We start from the raw sequence: 6,833 nt of genomic DNA, 5'->3' as shown, positions 1-6,833 counted from the left end.
GTGGACATATAACTTATAAGTCGTCATACAAGTTAAAATCAGTCTTACGGAATAAGTAAGCTAAAGGAGAGATAATTTTTTTTCCCATATCCCCTTGACAGCTTAGTAGAAATACCCCCCAAAAGTCAGCGGTAGATTAACTCAATAGTGTGGGCGTTTTTTTTGCCGCTGACCGAGAGCGCAGCGTGTCTTACCGCATGGCGCGAGCCCGGTCGGTGCCTACAGTGGACGGCCCCAACTTGGTCTCTGTGTGCAGTGATATCGTTTTTGCCGGCGTGCGGGTTTATATACCGTTCACCGTTTTTTGAAGGTCTAATCATGGAGAAAGGAATCCTTCCATAGTCTAATTGTTCATCCTTTTCATTTCATCTTCGATCCAAACTATGTATAGCTTTATAAATATTATTCTGCTGTTATTTAAGATTTTAAGGGGTGTTTTACAATAACTATTGTTATCACTATGCCGTCTGGTTTATAAACCTTTGGTCGCATTATGCAATTTAATAAATATTCATTTCTTTGTCAGCCATTATCCAATGAGAGAAGACTATTTACCATAGCGCATACTAATTATCATATTGAGTATACACGGTTGTGTCAAGGCTATCCTCCGCCTCGACTTACTGTACGGCTGTTTGCGGAAGTGTGTGGGGCGTAGATACATGTGCATAAAGCACTCGCAAGGGTCGTTGAGGCTAACGGTATACTGTGTCGCGGCGCACACGGTAACAAGCTCGTATGGGAACAAGCTGATAGCCTTGGTCAAGGCTAGCGACCATCGTACCGGCTGCACTGATGTACTAATCTGACTACTACGTTTGACTTGGCTACGGCTAGCTTTGGCAGACACCTCGTGCGTTTGCCCATGATTTATTATACGCATAATGGTCACTAGCCGTAGCCACATAATCATTATTGCCACTGGTTACCATCAGTAAAAAGACGTGCATTGAATGCATGGTTTGCAGGGCAACCGGTACCCGTATGCACTGTTGATATACATGTATCTGGAACTTGACTGGCAAGGCACCATTCTAGCATATGTACATACGTTGTATGCTATGTCATGTATGTGGGAAGCATGCGTGCCTGATTCGGTTGCGAGAAAGTTTGCTCTTTTTTACGCACAGTTGGAGTTAATTTGAGTCATGTCTGCCAATTCGGCAATCATACTGTATGCATACAAGGACCCAAAGAGTACATTGATGCCAAAACTGGAGGCAAAAAAACATGTCGCAGTTTGTGTTTTTTGACCGAAAAGAACCAGCATCATAGTGAGGTACCTTAGTGAAAAAATCGTGACACGGTGGACAAAAGCACCATTTTTTCACCAAAGCATCTCCATGGTATACCTTTTCGAAAAAAAGACGGACGCAAAAATTGGATGATGGAAGGGCATGTATGACGTCATTATGACGTCATCAGCTAATTATTACATGAAATATATATAAATTGATAATATCTTCTGAACTACAAACATCACAACAACAAAAGTCGCATCAAATGAAAGGGACCAACAAGAGATTTCATTTGATGGTATGCCAGGAGCGTGAATGTAGTAAAGGGTGGTTTTGGGGGCCAAAAAGCACTTTTTTGTCAAAAAAACCTGATTTTTTGCTAAAATCATGTATTTTTGTTTGGCACCTTGTATGTGTTATTGTGAGATTTTGTTTTTAAGTCAGAGAAAAAGGTTCCAATTCTATGCCAAAAGAAATTTGGCAATTGATTATTATTATTTGTAATTGATTATTAGTATCTTAAATGCTTACACTTGTTCCTTAGATAGGTGGAAAAACTGCAGTTACCGTAAGGAAAGTTATCACCACTTTAGGGTATGGGCCAAAATGGGACTTAAGATTTCTTGTATTACCTTGATAAGGGCCAAAAATAGTTCTGCTTCCCATTACATGGCATTTGAAAACAGGTTGGTAGGTAAGGATTTTTTGGTTTGTGTACAATCATATATGGAGGCGTCTGCGTGTAGTCAAGGGTGAAAGGGAGAAATTGATTGTTTTGGGTTTTTTTTTTCTCATTTTTCCCATAAAACAAATTAGGGTAGGGGCTGTCAGAATAGGGTAGGTAGGGAAACCGGAAGCAGAACAGTTTACTATCATTTTTTTTGGCCTAATACCAGCAAATAGATGGTATGCATTACTTTTATCAATGCATGTCCAGTTTGAGGAGACTTTTGAATCAAGACCTCCAACTAATCATGCATAGGCCTACGTTCTTTTTATATATCGAAAGTTAAAAAGCTTAAACTGTTGTGCAATAGCCCAAAAATAAAAGCTTACCACTTTGTATTCATTATGTTCAAATTGACTATCTGATTGTTGAAACCAATGCATTTAGTGGTGAGACTCCTTTTTTGCGTCTCAAAGTGCCTGAAAATGTAAAATTGTCGTGGAATTGCCCATAAACAATCAGAATAAGTCAGGAGTAAGCCTAATTCATTTGGGGTCAAATCGGTTAGGATGTGCTGTGGGTGAAATGGAGAAATGAGCAGCCCTATCTCCACTGAAGTACTCCATTGCATAGCACAGCGTCTCAACATTATCATCTTCCAATAACATTCTAAGGACCAGTTCTACGAGGAACTCAACACCACCATCAGAGGTATCCTTGTCATAGAACAACTGTACCTCCTTGGCGAATTCAACGCCCGAGTGGGATCTGACCACAACTCCTGGCCCAGCTGCATCGCTCACGTTGGCGTTGGCGAGCTTACTGAGAATGGGCAGAGGCTGCAGAAGCACCTCAGATCCCGTCAATGGCTTCAGTTTCATCTCATCATCACAGGAAGACCCTCACGAAACTGCGTTCTCATCACACGCAGCGCTGACTGTTATACAGACCACTCCCAAATAAACAGATCCACCGCTCAAGGCAAAAAAAGACGCCCATACTTCAAACATCGCCAGGACGTCAATCCCAGATCTGTACAACACGAGGAATTTCCCTCCTCGGTATCGTTAAGAAGGCCTTCGCCCTTGTAGTGCTGAACAGATCGCAGCTGCTAGCTGAGCGCATATACCCTGAGAGGCAGTGCGGATTCAGAGCTGAAAGATTAAAGATCGACATTATCTTCTCCATTGTCTTCGACTTACGGCACTTCGTGGAGAAGTGCCGAGAGCAGCGACGACCGATGTACTGACCGCCGACCTAGCCGATGAAGCCCTTTGACCTTCGTCAGTAGAAAAGGCCTCTTCAGGCTACTGCAGAAGATTGGATGTCTCCAAGTCATCAAAAACATTCAACTCCATTACCTTATCAGCATCGGACATATGATGTGCACAACAGCTTAGCACCGCCGAACACTGGATGTGATCTGTCCGGATCATCTCTAGCAACATGTCTGCAACGAGGTTAACACAAACTCGAGTGCAAATACCTTACCAGTTCGTTGATGCGTCAAAAATACGGAGAGACAATTGGAGAAACCAACCCTCCCAATGAAGGCATATAATGTTTCCGGAATCATCAGCCATGGTTCGATATACCTTATGGGTATACCAGCAGAATGACTGGCAACGTGAGAAGGACCAGCTATCAATGGGCTCCCTACTATACGAGCCGCACGTACCCTACGAGCTGCACCCTACACTTGGTCAAAATCTACACTGGCACACTGACCCCAAAGCCTCAGGCCCCCACAGGAACCAAAGGGTTGACCACTACCACTCCGGTGAGAGACATACAAGACCTGAAGGACCGGCTCCCAACGCAGTGTGATACTTTCGACGACTTAGATATGCGCTCTCCTACGCCTCAAGCCAGATACTCAGTTCCACACAAATCCGCCACATAGGTGCAGCTTTCATGTCAAACCAAAACCGCAGGCCGAGCTGAAAAAGACTGAGAAAGGCTGGGTCATACAAAAAGTCTCCCATCACACGGACGGGTGCAGCTCTATCACAGCAACTGCCAAAAATGACGGCCCGTTCAGGATGTGTCCGGATCCCAAGCAGCTAAACACATAATGTTTTCTAAAGATCCCCACTCTTGAGGAGCTCAAGCCAGAATTTGCACTGGAAAGGTTCTCCTCCAAGCTAGACGTCAAAAGCAGGGTATTGGTCTGCTCATCTAGGGCAGTCTGAAAAACTGACAACATACATGTACAATTAGGTAGTTAACAGCTTTCGTCGCCCATTCATCGGCTTATCAGTAAGCCAAGATAATAGTCCCAAAAAATATTGATGGCAAAATAAGCTAGATGGCTTGATGCGTTGGAACAATCACCGCGACGACATTGCAGTATTCGGTCTCCCTTGAAGAGCATGACGAACGGCCGAATGTCTCATCACCCTGATGGAAACTGCTGGTTCCTTAGCATAGTCAACAATGTCTCACACTACACCCCAAATTGCGCAGACAAAGTTGCTCCCTTCAGCGATCTTCTTCGAAAAGATGTACCATTTCTCTGGGAAGAGGACCATCAAGCTTCTTTTACAACCCTTGAACACTCCATCTCAACTCAGTCCTGGCTACGATTCTCCGACACACTGGTATAGAAACCATCCTCAAAGTAGATGCATCTGAAAGAGGATTGGGCAACACCCAGGAAGGTAAATCCATCGCATTTTCCTCAAAGATCCTATAGATCCTCTTCCCAGAGCATATTCTCGAATATCGAGAGGGAAGCTGTGACACTGCTGCAACTTCATTCGGCTCCAACTTCATTGTTGTCACTGACCATTAAAACCATTGGTTACGATCTGGCGCAAAATCCTAGCCAATACACCACACCGCTTGCAGCGTCTTAAGCTACAAGGATACAACTTCGACGATGTCTACAAACCTGGTGCTATGATGGTGATCGCAGATGCACCCGGCAGATTGCCCAACCCCTCCAAGCTCGACAACGAGACATGTGATGAATCTGTAACTTAGATACACTGGGATGGGCACCAGACTGTAACTTATGTTACATTTTTTTGTCCGCCTATCTTTGGAATAAGTTTAAACATTTAAGATACCAATAATCAATTACGAAAACTCTCTTGGCATAGTATTTGAACCATTCTCTCTGACTTAAGAACCAAAACTCACAATACCACTTACGGTTTGCATGTTAAAACAAGGTGCCAAAATGATAACCCCAAATCCTTGATTTGAGCACCAATTTTGTTTTTTTTTTTTACCAAAAAAGGGATTTTTGGCAAAAAAACACCCTGTACTACATTTCATCCCACTGACATACCACTCAAATGAAAGATCTTGTTGTTCCCTTTAATATGATACCACATTTGTTGTTGTGATGCTTGTCGTTCTGAAGATATTATCAATTTATATGTTTTTCATGTAATAATTAGCTGATGACGTCATAATGACGTCATACATGCCCTTCCCATCATCCAATTTTTTGCATCCGTCTTTTTTTCGAAAAGGTATACCATGGAGATGCTTTGGTGAAAAAATGGTGCTTTTGTCCACCGTGTCACGATCCTTGGTATTTTTGTCACTAAGGTACCTCACTATCAGCGATAAGGCAGGGACAACGTCTGCCTTCATCAAATATGTGCGGCGTCATCACCCTATGTAGGCCTAGCTAGGTTTTCTTCCTTGCGTGGTTGTTATTGTTATTGTCTAATGTCTATGACATGTTTGTTTCAATTTCTTTAAAAGTCTAATAAAGCTAAATTACCGGTAGTGTCCAAAACTGTCCAAACAACACAAATCTGTGTTTCATGATTGATTTTCAATATGCATTTGTTTTTATGTGCATTTTGGCCCAATTTAAAAGGAAGATACAACATTTGCAAACATCAAAACACGAAATTATCAAATTATCACGAAATACCTAACTGGATTGTTAGGGACTGACAGTCTAAATCATCCTGTAAAGTTGTGGCTCCTGGTGTGCTGACATTTCCAAGAAAAACTGTATTTTTCCAACGCTGGTTGGCCGACCAGTGTTGGAGAAAACTGGCTTTTTTCAAAAAGTAATCCTAATTTTTCATATTTAGTTCGTCTGCATTTTCTTTGCAATTGATTACACACCTGTGAAGACTACAAGCCTGCTAGACTGATTCTCTGATTTGACAATTCCCCAAAGTCTATAAATTGCTCCCTTTCATCTTTAGTAGGGTCAGGGAACCAGACTACAAGAATATGATTTTTTTTCCCCTTTTTTTCTAGCATCTACGAACCCAAAACGTGAAACAAGTCAGTGTAACAATATTTGCTGTAACATACTAATCCTCCAAATCCATTTATTTCTGAAAATTGCAGCAAAAGCAAATGTTGTACATTCCCTTTAACACTGGAAGTACTATTGTTATTAAAGAGGTTGTGGAATGCTGAAAGTCGTTTTGTTTTTTATATTTTTTTTATCGTAGAGTTGACCCATATATATATCATAATGACAAAGCCCCATTCTTTTGTAGTGTGCGTTTATATGTTTATAAAACTGAAATTCATCAAGTAATTTGTTGGTCGGCGAGCGCATAATTGAAATCAACAGTCGTCGGGTTCTTCGTAAAATGAGAAAAATCGTGACATAATAAACAGGACTTGTTTATACTACGCTGCATCCGGAGTCCTGTTTATTATGTCACGATTTACTATGTTTTGTTTGCTGCCCCCAACGACGCTTTTTACACAAATTGCACGTTCAGGTCGAAACAGGACCTGAAAAACAGCTCTCAAAAAAGTACCTTTTGTACTCATTTCATGACAGACACATTGGTCGTTTTTATTTCATCACACCTTAGGCTACATATACCCAAAAAATGACGGAAATGTCTTCGAGCATTCCACAACCTCTTTAAAGTTGTAGTTGGTTCAGTAATGTGAGCCTTCATTCAATTTCATATTCCTTTCTTGATTTATTC

This window comes from Patiria miniata, unplaced genomic scaffold (genome assembly GCF_015706575.1).
Source record: "Patiria miniata isolate m_02_andy unplaced genomic scaffold, ASM1570657v1 HiC_scaffold_7, whole genome shotgun sequence".
In the NCBI taxonomy this organism is placed as follows: domain Eukaryota; kingdom Metazoa; phylum Echinodermata; class Asteroidea; order Valvatida; family Asterinidae; genus Patiria; species Patiria miniata.
The sequence above is the reverse complement of the archived record's forward strand: the minus strand, read 5'-3'. Positions refer to the sequence as shown.